The sequence below is a fragment of the Neodiprion pinetum genome, chromosome 4 (genome assembly GCF_021155775.2).
Source record: "Neodiprion pinetum isolate iyNeoPine1 chromosome 4, iyNeoPine1.2, whole genome shotgun sequence".
Classification (NCBI taxonomy): Eukaryota; Metazoa; Arthropoda; class Insecta; order Hymenoptera; family Diprionidae; genus Neodiprion; species Neodiprion pinetum.
The window spans coordinates 24312057-24327294 of record NC_060235.2 but is presented as its reverse complement, the minus strand read 5'-3'; the positions used below and the strand labels follow the sequence as shown (position 1 = coordinate 24327294).

Below are 15238 nucleotides of genomic sequence, written 5' to 3'. Positions count from 1 at the left end.
CGTGGATTAGGCTTACTGGGGATACTACGTGAATACAAAAAAAAAACGACGCGCCTGAAACTCTACCCCTGTGGTGATATGGAAAAGGACTTTAACAATGAAAACAATTTGAATTTCATTCCACAGAAGCATTCAGTTCTCTAATGGTTCGCGAAAAAATATTTTGATGGTTCTCCTTTTCTTTGCCGTTGGAGTACGACCTTAAATATCGACTGTAGGAAAAAAAAAGGCAAAAATGAAAATTGTAGAAAATTTAGTTCCTTGCAAGTTTTTTTTTTATGTTTATTTATGCCCTAAAGTTAAAAATAAACTTCATAACGCAACAGTTTTACTTCGCCACCTTTTTCAAGTTTAATTCGAAAACTGTCAATCATCGAAAAAGAATGTACAGACCAAAGTTATAGAAAATTAAATTTCCTACAACGTCGGTCTTCGAGATTTTTCGTTAAAATTGAAAATGGCGGACAATAAGCAACAGCCGGACTTGGTCGCCATTTAGTATTTACAAAGAAAAAGCGACGGCGTAATTAATGTTATTTCCGGTCGATTATTTGGGCATAGTGACTGGGCTGATATGCATACATGTATTATATTACGCGTATTGCGTGTCCTTCGTAGGTTGAAAAATCGAGGTAACGTCTCTAATGCTTGTACAGTGTAGCGGGGTTCTTTTATTACATTTTGGCCAACGTCACTCTTCTTTCCGCAGGTTCACAAAGAACTTCTTAAAGCAAAAAAACGTTTCCGTTTCAACGGTAACGAAGAATTTTCTGATCCAAAAACGAGTCGTATATTGCCCACGATGCAATTAAGACAAGGTTATCTTCGACACTGTACCAAGAACGCTATCATTTCACAAGTTTAAACAACTATCTTCTACGGTAATTAAATGTAAAAGTTTGAGTATCCGAGTTAAGTTTTCACTTGTGTACAATACGTGCCTTGTGCCAGAGGATGGAATTTCGACACGTAAAGAAGAATAAACAAGTCGTTCAATATGACAATAAATATTTTATGGACCACTTAAAATTTCTTTCCAATGACTTGCAAATCCTCCCAACTTTGTTCCAACCGCATGCGATACGCAAAAATGAAGGGATTGAGAAATTCTTATGTTTTTTTTTCCCGAAAAATTTTAAAAATTTACCGTATTTTTTTGTATATTTGACAGTGTATCGTAAAATAGCATTAATATTTGAAATTTCGAAGACCTTCCGGCTACTCAAAGCAACGTATTTCTTCGCAATAATTTTCAATTTCGCTGTGAATAAAAGCTGAATTCTAGCTGGAGGATTAACTCCTTTGGTAACAGATCTTTTCGAACATAACACGGATTTTTTTTTCTTTGTTTATTACTACACCATGGTTTTTTTGAGAAAAATAAGAATTACTCATTTTCAGGCGATTTCCGTCACAAATTCATACCTCGAGAACAAAACCTGCAGGTGACGGAAGCTTTAGCGAAAAGTTGAGTCAAAATCGACGATGATCAAGTTCTGACAATGACCGGATTTCGCTAAAATTACCACTTTATCAAAAAAATTTGATAAAGAAAAATTTCTAAAATTCAACCCAAGAATGCCGTTTAAACAAATTTGAACGATGTCATATTTTTGATTGTATGCAATCGTTTCATCATTTCTCATTTCCTTGCCTGGATAGCTTAAAACTTGCATGTATAAATATTTTCCATATAAGTAAAATTGTTTCATTGTAGCTCGTCGCAAAGCGTCGAATGAAAGTCTAGACATTTTTTTCTTATCGATTGTCTGACCGTTTCATTTCGCCTCGTTCATTCTTCATCGAGCAAAGCTGCCTTCAATTTTCGTATCACCGTTAGAACCTTTGTCATTTTCAACAACCCGAGGACTAATCTGTGTCCAAAAAAATCGCTATATCCTACTTCGTAGGACTGAATAACCAATATTGAAAACTGATAAAATAATGTGTATACATATATATATATATATTTTTTTTTGTCATATTTACATTTTTCATTCGTAATTTTTTAATTTTTTTGCTAGAATAGCCTCTACAGAATAATGAATTTATGCTCACACCGACCCTAAAAATTTCGAATACTATCGTTTCTTGCATGTTTATCATTCAGTGATACGTATTTAAAAAAAATTTTACCAAGATCTCAAAATACAAGGAAGTCTTCCGTCGTATTATTGCCGAATTCTCGACAAATCCGCAGCCTTAGTGCGAAACACCAAATCCTACGAGCGGGGCTAGCGTGCCCTTGTCTTGAGACTACATATATAGTTTATGGAATGGGTTGAGTGTGAAGGCGCGATTAGTAAAAGGGCTTACTGTTATCAAAGCAGTCGCTTCCGTTATCTGGGGGTTTACAAACCGTTTTTTTTAACTCGTGAACCTTGGTGTTTATCACAACAAATATGTTTAGAAATTTGTATTATTAGAAACAAGTGACTCGCGAAGAAGTGAGAGTTTCCATTCTTTGTGATCTCATTGATGAATAAAATCAAGAATCAGTAGAGTCGGAATCAGTGACTTGAGCAACAATAATCAAAGATTCGAAATGAGGAGTAATAGTCAAGGGTCAAAGTGCATAGTAATAAACAAAGAATCGAAACGAATAGTAAGAATCGGAGACTCGAAATGAACAGAACAATTTGAAAATTCGGAAATAAACAGTTTTGCGTCATCGTTTTTACATGAAAATCATCATATTTTGGAATAGAACCGTATTTAATCTCAATCGTTGTACTTTCTTGTTACAATTAATTACGTAACGCGGTGACATGTAATTTCTTGTGTCTAACGAACGAAGCGTTTTGGGTCAAACTTGCAATTATAAGTAGGATGTTCTAGCCTTTCTATAAATAATCTTTTACAACAGACAATTATCACAATTAATTTCGAATCTTCACATACACTGCTAAACATACACTCACACAGCTCGATGTCATCTGCATCGATCAGAGGTAAGTTCGCTTGCATTGCTTACATTGCTATTATCTTTATTCATTCTACTAAACGTAAATCTACTATCTACATCTCTAAATTCGCAATCAGGTATGGTCAGCTTTAATTTTGGCCACAGTATATTAACAGTATACTGTGACCTACGAAAAAGTAAAATTTTTAATGCAAAGCCCGATCGAAAATCGTCTACTTTCCGCACTTCTAATAGTCAGAATACTATTTCCGCAGTCTTTTTTTTTTTTTAAACGACCCGATATCCTTATCAGTGAAATTGTCGATTTGTAAATGCTGAAATAATTCAACATTCTGAAGCTAACGCCACCGAAGTATATTTTTCTTCAAGTAAAGACTGAATTATATCAAACCACTGGTTCCGTTATTAGAAATTGCGTATTAAAAACTCATGGATTTTAAAGCCCGCCAACGTTTCTTTCATATTTTTACTGTAACTCCGACTCGTGAAAAAAAAAAACCACCAAAGCGAAAATCGGACCTATATAACAGAATTCTTGATCTTCGAAAATACACTTGAATTTTCTTAGATTTTTGGCAGCACCGTAACTGGTGGTGAACCTCAACTGGCCCTGTAAGACCCAGGTTTCCGGTGGAGGGTTAAATTATATAGATACCGTTGCCTACAATTTGTGGTTAAATGGCAGATATGCACGTTCACGTTTCGTCCACTGCCCACAGAGTGGGCAAGGAAAAGAGGACTCGGGTCATGTTTGAGGACGTCTTCAATGTAGTTCGAAGCTGCGGGCCAGAAAGTGGAGTACCTAAAGTTATTGTACATTTACCCATAGTGTAAGGAGTTAGGTATAACTACAGCACAGCGGAAAAGTTCCGCCGGTTGACGTCACAGCAAGCGGTCAGTTCAAAACTGTCGAGATTCCGAAGGATATAAGAATGCTACGTATGAAATGGTGTTTAAATCTTCAGTCCACGCATCGAACACTCGTGGTGTTGACTGATACGTGGTTTTCTTTGTTTTTTTATTAATTATTATTTCAGTCGTCATATTTATATCCTGAAAGTGAGATGTAAATTGATACAATATTTAAAAAATATTAGTTAAAGCGTAGATAAGATTTTTAGTAAAGTGGTTTGGTAAAATAATATTTAGTATTCCGGTTGAGTATAACAAAATTTGGTAAAGTAAAGTTTTTTTGATATCAGTTCAGTAATAAGCAAAGTTTAGTAAAGTTTAGAAAAATAAGGTTCGGTAAAGAGTCGACGGTATAGGTTATACATTCACCAAGTAGCATTCCGACAGGTAAACACAGTAATATTTTACGTGACTACAATGCAAGGGAGAAAGTACGAGTCTTGGATATTACACCATCCTGTTAGTAATTTTCAACATTTCTCCTGATTTTTCTCATAGTTATCCTTTTGCATTTTTCTATTAATTTCTCGCACCCTGATATTCATATGTTCGAGTTCTTATTAAACAAATCAAAACCTCCTAGGTAATGTTTTTCAAGGAAATAATTTACCATCGAGCGTCGAACAGGTTGTGCAACGTTTTTGAAAATCCCTGATGACTTGGGTCAACATATTTCTATAAATGACGCAAAATACTTTGTCTATGACTCGAGCTATTTTCATTTTTTAGGCCTTCATTATTCACTTTCTCTGCAACATCCAATTGTTGTCCAATATTCGTCAGCACTCGGAGCACATGTAGGTACTAAAATCTGCTGGAGAAACATCTCCTTCGCGAAGTTCATCGGCAATAATAAATTTTACTTCGTCGAATAAATTGCTTCGTTGGGATGTTTGAAATTCTCTTTGCAATACGTCGTTGAGCGTTAGCAAGTATTGTTCGATCGGGTTCGTTTCTACATTTTTTTTCACATTGAAGACATCGGCGGAATGCTTCCCTCCAATACATATATACATCACCGTAGACGATATTTGAAGTCCAGAGGCGATGGACGATCATTGGTGGCCCCAATTCCTCGAATGTACGAAAAAAGGTTTCCAGCACGTGCCGATTCGAGCGCGAAGTTAAAATATATTGGAAACTGAAGCTATTTGGGTTGTAACGCGATTGTAATTACGAAAGAAGTTGCTGCACGGAAATGTTTGTAAATGTTATGCCTTTTCGGTAATTCAGGACTTATGTTTGAAACAGATTATTTTTCGCATGAGATAACATCTAGTTTCCAGAATTGAGAAAAGAATTGAGAGTGATTGAGAATAATTTTATTGCTCCATCCAACCACGTGAACCGACGCACTGAACAGAAAAAAAATATCATGCATGTATGAGAGCGTTGATCGTTGTTTCACAACTCTAAGTTTGTAGTACGAAATTCAGTGAACTTGGACGCACCAAAATATACTCATATTAGCAAACTCTACTGCTTCAAAATCATTGTAAAGTTAGAAAATAGTGATGTTTTATTCCAAGGCTTAGCTACGTCAACATTATACTAACTCCAAGACCGTATTCTTACGAGATTTCAATGAATTGTCTCGTTGTACTAAATGTGTTTGGTAGATCAGTTCATTCGGCTACACAGATAAATTTTAATTTTGTAAATAAAATTAGAATCTTAGAAACAATGATAAAAACATTCAAAAAAATGACATTGACTAAGTTGGCCTGCGTCACCATGATAACCGAACCTGCATTACAGGAATTCTGAAAATAATTATTTCAATATTCATATCACTTGTTTGTGTTTAAATACTGTTTTCGAGTATTATAACGGAAGTTCTCTCTATCTCAGCAATGAAGCTGGTAAAAGCAATCAGATTCATCGCCACGTTCGTTCATCGATCAATATCAACTTGAATAGTTGTTTCGTTTTGAAAAACGTTTGTTTCCTGCAAACTTTTAACCACTTCGCAACAGCTTCAGGGTCTTTGGGGAATCGGAAGTACCGAATACTTTTACCTTTGCGAGCCCCGACACGATTTTTACAACCCCGAATCGAACAGTTGAACATTTTATTAATTTCGGAAAACGACGCTTGATCCACCACGTTTGTTCATGGGATTGTGACGTAACGATTGAGGTTATGTTATATCGCGTACGCGACCACGCGCCTGCGCTGCAGGCTCACTGTGATTGGTCGTGACATCAACTGGCGGAATGCGCGAGCATGTACGAAAATTATTTCCCTATCCAGCACATCTAACGCCGTACACTACATGCATTTACACAAAGAGCACCTAGCGTCCCGTTTTACACATAGCAAACGTCACTTCCGCGAAAGGAAAGCCGAGCCGTGTGATGGCAGTTGGCGGCATCGCCGAGGCATCTCCCGGAACGGAACCGTGCTCGTTGTATCAGTATATTTACAGAAGTATTGATTTACGTCGTCCGAGTAATGTATTTTTCATTCACTATTCAATACCGTGAAAACATTCTTTAATTGAAATCGTTTATGCCTCACAAAGTTACTAAATGTTACGAGTAGGAAAAAAAAAAGATGAAAGTAAACCACTTTCGTGAAAACAGGTTGCGAGCTTATGAAATTATAAATCAGGATCGTTGCCAAAGCTTCCACTTCCTCTGAATAGGTGAATATACTTGAGAATATCCGCGAGCAAATTTGGCATTTGGCTCTAAAAGTGGCGGTTAGAATGGCCAAGCAGGGGGCTATTAAATCGTAATCTTAGAGAACGAGATTCGGAGTGTGATTAGAAGGTCAGACCGTTAAGGCAGAGCGATATAAAAAAAACTATCATTATCGAACAAAAAAACTGAATGAAAAGACATGTAAGCTTCTTCTGAATTAAGATTATCCACAAAACTTTTTTAGTTATTCATTTTATTTTTTTTTTTAGGATCTAGTCCAGATTGCACACTCTGCGCGCATGTGAACCTTTTTCTAGACCCATAATAGTGTACTAAAAAAATCTAGAGGTTTTTATTATTTATTCATTTAAATATCTCGCAGACTATCGGTCCAATTGGATCGTAAGTTTAGTCATTCCACGGTCAAAAGACGTGGCCGTGTCGGTAGAGACCAAAATAATTTAAATCCATTAATCCATTTCTGAGATATCATCATTTTTATTCCTTTTTTTGATTTTCCAATTCAAAGAACTCGAAAATTACTGGACTGATAAGATTCGAAATTTTATTAGTTCTGAGTCACGAAAAGTTTCGTCGATACAGACCAAAATCATCCAAATCAACCGACTCGTTTTCAAGATATTTATGCACAAGAAATGAATCGCACAAATACATACATACACACACAAAGCATTCATCCAAAAATTGTCGTTCCTGATTCTCTAAATTTTAAAATGACGAAATCAAGTCAAAACTTCACTTACAAGTTTTAGGCCGATTCTAATAATTACCCTTATTCTTTTTAGCTGACGAAAAATAAGAAGCGGAAGGTTGAAAAATATACTAATGCAATTAGACATCAAGTTGATATTCGTATATTCGGAACTCCAAGCCAAAGACAGTGGAATCTAATTCAGCCACCTTCCGAACAGTGCCAATGGAGTCTTACTCGAACACAAAATGGTGTGAGAGAGGAGTGTGATGTGAAGTGTGACGGAGCAGGGTGGCTTATTATCCAAATCAAAAGTGAAAACGGGATCTCGACGTCTTATTACAGAATTCCCACGCCCACTCTGCGGCACGTTTTACGAGACCGGTATTTTTGGTATTGAAGAATCACAAAACTTAAGCGAAAACTAAAGGCTGAAACAGTACACTGTAAAAAATTTGGTGTCAAAATCAACACCATTTTAACACCACGCGTAGTCCCGAAAAGTCCACTCCGTTGGTGTGCATGCTTGGTGTTAACAGACGGTGTTAAAAGTTTGGTGTTCCGAAGTAACACCGATTGCAGTAACACCCGAAACCTGACACCTTCAGAATAACACCAGAGTATTGACGCCCAGACAATTATGACACCATAAAAATCAGCACCAAGGAATTTGAACCCTGCGAAATAACAACATCGAAATGGACACCATAAGAATCCGCACCGCTGAATAAGCACCTTGCGAATGAACACCAGCGGATTAACACCCTGGCAATAACACCAAAAAACTGACACCCAGTTGATAACACCAGAAAATTGACATCCGCAATATAGCACTATACAACAACAAAAAACAACTCCAAAAAATTGACACCATGGTAATAACACCAGAGAATTGGCAAACCGACTATTTTTTCTTATATGAATATAGGTATATGCATATATGACACATGAGGTAGGGTTTAAAAATAAAATACAGTGATTCATAAGATAATCCAAGTCAATATATAATTTCTATTACATAGGTAAACACCTTACATGTGCTTTCAAATATATACATATATAAACTTATTTTTGCTTATACATATATATATAATATATATAACCACATGAACCTTAGAATAATCTTACATATTATATATTTGATATCAAAAGTACAAAACTTATTTTCTCTTTAACAACAAATTGGCTAAATAATAATTAATCATTATTGTTTGTACTTTCCGTTCTGCGGGATAGGAACTTTTAAATACCGTATGCATTTATATGAACATATGAATTGAGTGACACGAAACGGCGTAAAAACTAATAGTACAATATACATATAGATTATAATTATGATAATGATGAAAATAGTAGCATATAGGTACGTTTAAAAAATATGACATTTCGGCACTACGAACGTAGTAGTTTTGTGATAACTTTGATGAAATTCATAGGCATATTTATGATCCAACAGATTGAGATCGATTAAACTATAGGTCTTTATAATTTTGGGTTCGACTACAAAAGCATGGTACTCGTCACTAAAATATTTTGTTTTACATTTGGTACAAATAACGAATGGTACATTGCGATGTACAAAGATATGAGTGATGACCTGAAATACGGGTAGATCCGTCTGTTCATCAATATGGGTTGCAATTGAAAATCCGACTTTATAAAGAAATCCAGAAACTACTTTTTTCACCACGAATATTCTATCGGATGGATTAAATTGAAAATCGCTTCTCGCTAACAAAAATTCAGATATAAAATTGTCATACCTATCAAATTTGCCTCCGCCTGTGCCAATAAAATTTCTTTCTTTTGTGTCTTAGGACAGGCATTGCGGAGGAAGATCAACTGTCCTTGCGCACTTTCCTCATTGTGAGGGTACACATTTTTGGGGGTCGAACGTTTTCTTTCTGCTCAATTTTAACTTCTTTACTTGGCACCTGACGACGTCTATTGAGGGTGCGCAGTCTCCAGGAGATGTAACCTGACCGGCCTTCAGGGTCATAGAATATTTCCTGAAATTTAAATCAGTAAATGCTAGATAGTTTTATTAACACATAAATAATTCGCTACTGTATATGATCCTGTAAAAAATATCGGGCTAAAGTTTCACTTATATATAGATAAAATATGTTAATTCAAAATTTTTTTCAAAGCCAATGCCGACTAGAATGTGGCAGTATTTTATTCCAATTTAATAATTTATTTCCAATAAATTCACCAAATGGAGATAGGTTAGTGTACACCGAGCGTTTTGGTAATTCAGTACGCGGAATGAAATGATAATGCTTGGTTGGTACTCAATTATACAAGTCAGCACCAAATGGTTTAAAGTAACACCATAGAGCGTTGAAAGAACCCTAGATACTATTCAAAGAACACCAAATAGTGTTAGATGAACAGAAAATAGCATTTAACGATTTATTGGAAAATATTATTTATTAACACTTACCTGTAATAATAAAATCATTCTATTCCAAGGGCTTGCCATTGGGAGTGAGCACTTTTATCTATTTAGTCTCCCCGTTGTATCGTCCCTTTCGCAACTGGAAAGATGTCCCGGTAACAATGTCACCACTATCCGGTGCATCCTGCACATTTGCTGCTTGCTGCGCACTATCAATCAACACATTTTCCATTTCAGGGCCATCCATATTAAGCAAAGTCACGGTAAAAACATTAACAAAATCTGATTCCGACATAATTAGAACCATACACGAGGCAGACAACACGTTTTACCTGAAATGCGAAGCGACTGCTTGTAAGCGCGCGTGGAGGAAACTGAGCTTCTCTGACTGCGGGCTAAGGACTTGCGGCATGTTAAAACTTGTACGCGTAAGAGCTTTCGACATCAGATTGACACCATCGGTGTCAATTCAACATTATATCGGTGTCAATGCAACACTGTGTCGGTGTACACGCAAATCTGTGACAGACTTGGATTTTGAGGTTGACACCATCGCCGTCAAACCAACACATTGTAAACAATCGACGGTGTGAACTTCTATAAAACTTCTATAGACTGCATTTCGGTTTGGAAGCAACACTATTTGGTGCTTTTTAACTTCCCGTTTCTCCATTTTCGGAGAAAAAAGGAAATTATTGTCATCACCCCGAAAATGAAAAGTTAGGTGTTCACTAAATCTTGACGTTTCAAGATCCAGAGAATCATCTCCGACCGCTTTCGGACGGACGACTGTGTGTGTGTATGTGTGTATGTATATACGTATCTGATCAATTTTTTTATCCGACGATATCTCAAAAACGAGGCACCGCATTTCAATGATTTTGGTCCCAATCGACGCGGCTTTTCAAAACTTAGAACTGATTAGATTTTTGCTTTGATCGGTTCAGTACTTTTTGAATTATTCGAACAACAAATCTCCGAAATATAAAATAAAAATATCCTGAGAATGGATCAACGGATTTGAATGAAAATTGGTACCATGAGATTTCTGGGGTCGTTGATCACGAATATGGGGTCAGATTTGCAAAATCTAAAATGGCGAATCCAATATGGTGGAATAAAATCTAAAAATATTCGGATTTTGGTAGAAATTAGTAGTCGGAGGTTTTTTGGGTCACCGATAACAAATCCAAGGTCAGAATTCCCAAATTCATAATGGTGGATCCATTATAGTGGTTCAAAATAAAAGAAAATCATATTATCTTCATGTAATATGGTATCCAAGGACTTTCGACACATCAATCACGAATCTGAATTTGTAGTTCGAAATTCGAATTGGATATTAATATTTTTTTATTCCGTCAACTTGGAACCTGCAGTGTGATAACGGGAAGATCGAGGGCTGGCTCACGGTCAGCTTGTTAAACACACGCAACTCGTCATTTTCGACACCATATAGTGCTAAATTTTGAATTAGCGAATAAATGTTGCCCATATAATATATACTAATTTATACATACATGCGTATAATCTGATATAATCTTATTGGATCAAATACGAATTGTAATTTGTTTGTTTTTATTTAATTTTATCGTGTTAGGGCGGACTATTTTTTTCCCGAGTAATCTCGCGCACGGTGAGATATAATCACTGAATACAATTCTCAAGTTATGTACGAAGATTTCCGACATCTAGACAGTGAGTATACCTCGTACCACAGACGAGGCTCATTGTGACTATGAGAATTTTTATTTTGAAGATATACTAACTTCTGAAGAGGGTAAATCAACACCTTGATCATTCAAATTGCACCGAAATGTGTCTGTTTGAGTAAAAAACTGCAGATGGTGTTGATTCACGTAAGATGACATCATTTTTAATCCCAACAACATTGCCGGAGTATTTCATAAACTTTATTGGTGTTATTCGTGACACCGAAATTCCCAGCCAATAACACCGAGCTTGCTTACTAACTTCTGAAGAGGCTGAATCAACACCTTAGTCATTTAAATTGCACCAAAAGGTGTCAGTATGAGTTAAACACTGCAGATGGTGTTGATTTAGTTAAGATAACACCATTTTTAATTACAACAACATCGCCGGAGTCTTTCATACACTTTATTGGTGTTGTTTGTGACACCGATATTCCTAAACAACAACTCCGAGCTTGTTTACACCGCAAATTTTTTACAGTGTAGTGAGTTATCAGTTACTATAAAATATAGAATATTATCCTGCCAAAAAATCACTAAACGGAGGCTTACTAAACAGAGTTGTTGAATTATAAAAACGGGCTTCCTTAGTATATCTTTGATCCGATTAGTTCACATCCAGGGAGAATCCGCATCTGGTTTACGAAACGTGGGGCCAGCTGGTGATTCACAACACAACGGATTTCTCTCAAAACCGACTTACATTTATTTATCGTTCGGTGAAACGCGCTTGGGTAGAAGGTTAAATTTTCAATTACCCATCGTCGAGCAATATTGTTACAGCCAAGTACGCTAAAACAATATTGTCTCGGCGAAGCTATAGTTGCAGGCTAAAACTCCTCTTCGTTCAATTCAGATCGAGTTGGCTTATTCCAAATAAATCCTCTGTCGGAATTGCAAATAAATTACAGAGGTTCTTAGTGAAGTGATAAATTGCTGTTATACATAATATTCAATGATATCAGGATTACAGGGCGTTTGCCACTCAAAGCATTTTTATTCTTTACTAGCACGGAATTGTAATAAGGCAGGTGAAAAGTGCAGAAATACCGACCATAGTGTTGACGGTGGAGGAAAAGAGGGACATGGTACGACATCGTGGGCAGAAAGTCAGTTTCCTGCGTATCAGGGATCACTTTGCGGTATTGCATTCAAATCGCGATCAGTGTATATGATCGAGCGAATAGTTGAGAAATTCTATTCGACAAACACCGTTGACTCCAGATTACCGAAAGTATTTTTAACCGGGAGAACGATTGATTGTGAGCGGCGAGTTGTATTGTTTGATCTTGTTTTTTGTAGCATCCAGACGGTTTAAAATCAACTGTTATAAGCGTTGAAGTTAACATCGTGCTTTTCCATTCGTAAGGAAATCAAATTTACTACCAGCAGAATGGAACGCCATTCGACCAGCGCGCAGTGCCAAAGCACAGAATGTGGAGATACAAAAAAATTAAAGTTCCGAAATCAAAAGGTGAGAGCGCCTAATGCTTCGAACGGCCGCAAAACCGAAAAAATCATTTGTCGATAATCAAAGTGCAAAAGGAGCACCAGGAGTACCCGTACCAAAACTCCAGGCACTTCAAAACCAGGTCCGTTATATTCTGCAAAATATGGCTGGCCAAATAATCGGTAAGATAGCAGAAGTATTCGGCGCATATAAGGGGACTCGTGGAGCAGGTATTACAAAAAAACACTTTGAGCGTCTCTTGGCACAGGAGCTTGAGTGGCCACCGAAAGCCTGTTGCCAGATGAACTCCTATTGACGAACCTTATTACTCCCGACGAAGTCGATGCTGACTCATCAAGCCGCTGGGTGATAATTTGACTCCTTTGCACGCTGCTCAGCAGCAGCAAACAGAGGAGTTGCGAAGAATTAGGTCTTCAACGGATTTTAGGATGTGCGATTTGTTCGAATCGCACTCAACGATCGTTACCTATCAACAATCCGATTGTCAGCGGGCTTTCACCGCGACACTAAAAACAAGTACTGTATTTTTGGAAACGTTTTCAATTATTCACTTTACTTCAGCACTCTCCGTGATTATGAAATATTATACCAACGATTAACGCACTCTTCCCACCCTGCGCAATGACACCGAAAAAATTTGACAACCTTGCATAGAATCAACGATACGTAAATACAGCTTGTAATATTTTGACGTCAGGGTGAACTTTTTTGACGAACATTGAAAACGTTGACTGCGTGTCAAGTTTCACTTACAATGCAGAGTTCCGTTGTTTCATGCAAAAGAGTTGAGCGCTTGGATTTTGAATTATTTGTATTCATTGTTTTTATCCTTTGTTCTAATATTCCGTAAATTCCTCGGGTTTTGAAATCGCAACTCATAACTCAGTTCTGTTTCAGCCTTTAGTTTGCGCCTGGGCTTTGTGATTCTTCGCTACCAAACGTTACGTGCTCATCACCATTTCACTCTCCTCTATTATTCATACCTCAACTTTCATCCCTTCTGTCTAGAAGCTTTTCTATTTCGCCAGGCTATACGATCCCTCGCACACCCCGTGCACACCTGATTATCGCCTCTCATTTTCAGAACTCCGATCCTGCACTCTACTTCCCACACTCACTCACGCTGCGTTCTATTCATTCGATTCACTTCTGGTTCACCTTCAATAATACTTTTCTTTAGTTTAATGCTGTTTTAATTGTAATTAAATTTTTTATTTATATTGACGATGTTCACAACTGTATGCCCTGCCTTGGGTTCGCCTGTTGGGCTATTTTTCTTTAAATAAATAAATAAATAAGTGAATAAATAAAATACGACACCTTCTTGACACCACACATACGTTTACAATCAATAGATTACCAAGTGTCATCTCACCTTCGAAACCCACATTTACTTCAAATACCTCAATCGCGAATCCTTATCCCGGTTATTTTTACATGCAACAACGAAGTTGAACCTAATCACACTCTATTCCTTGCCGCTTGGGAATAGAAGACCCTAAAGTCGTTAAACCAAAAACATTGGTTTCTTTAATAAGACGTCAAGCACCGATTTTCAGTTTTGATTTCGATAATAAATCACCTCATCACCTTCACATCACTTTATCACTCTCACACAGCTCTTTCCTCGAGTAAGACTCCGTTGGCGCTATTCGGAACGTGACTAAATCAAATTGCAGTATCACGATTAGGAGTTTCGAATATACGAATATCAATTTCATGTTTAATTGTACCGCTGTATATTTTAGCTTCCACATTCTCATTTTTCCCCGATAAAATGGAATAAGGATAGTTAAGATCTAGAGAATCAGCTCTGACAATTTTCGGATGAAAGCTGTGTTTGCGAGGCGTGATCATTCTGTACCATTCATTTCTTGTGCGGCAATATCGCGAGAACGAGTGAACGTATTTGGATGATTTTGATCTCTATTGACAAAATTTTTGTCAACTCAGAATTGAGGAAACTATTTAGATTTAATCGTTTCGGTAGTTTTCGAGTCATTCGAACAAAAATATCAAAAAAGGATTAAGAGATGATATCTCGAGCATGGATTCTGATGAGTTTGATTTTAATCGACATGCGGCTACTGAGGTTAAAACCGATTTCACTTTGGATCTGATCAGTTTGACAGTTTTCAGAATATTAAAATAACAAAATACATGGGAGAACAGTATACAACTTATTGAAAGATTTCCATATAATTTATTAAACCAAAATACCATATTTATCACAAGTCCCTAGATACGGTCGCGAGCTCTTTCGTCTTCAATTTGAGAGACTTACATTTGCCCACGTTCTTTCAACATTCGTTTTGCCTCGAGCTCATTTGCGCACACTCGCAAGCAACTCGCCAAGTCAAGCATGCGCATGAGCTAGCGTTACTGAACCTAAGTTAGGAACAGCATTTCTCCGTGTCGAAGTTCAATTAACAGTTAGCAAAATGTTTGACCTTTCGGTC

The 15238-nt window shown here is 36.9% G+C and overlaps 1 protein-coding gene and 1 long non-coding RNA gene across 4 annotated transcripts in view; one reads left to right on the top strand and one right to left on the bottom strand.

Moving 5' to 3' along the window:
- Positions 1 to 15238, top strand: part of LOC124216775 (nephrin) — a 36817-nt gene that overhangs the window by 4150 nt on the left and 17429 nt on the right. The gene's annotated exons all lie outside the window — the stretch shown is intronic.
- Positions 9087 to 10622, bottom strand: LOC124216779 (uncharacterized). 2 transcript variants are annotated; one of them, XR_006882695.2, is made up of 3 exons: positions 9929 to 10622; positions 9642 to 9805; positions 9087 to 9204 (listed from the first exon to the last, which is right to left on the bottom strand). It is a non-coding gene; the product is annotated as an uncharacterized lncRNA (long non-coding RNA). The 2 variants fall into 2 exon arrangements; XR_011176975.1 differs by having other exon boundaries at positions 9642 to 10622.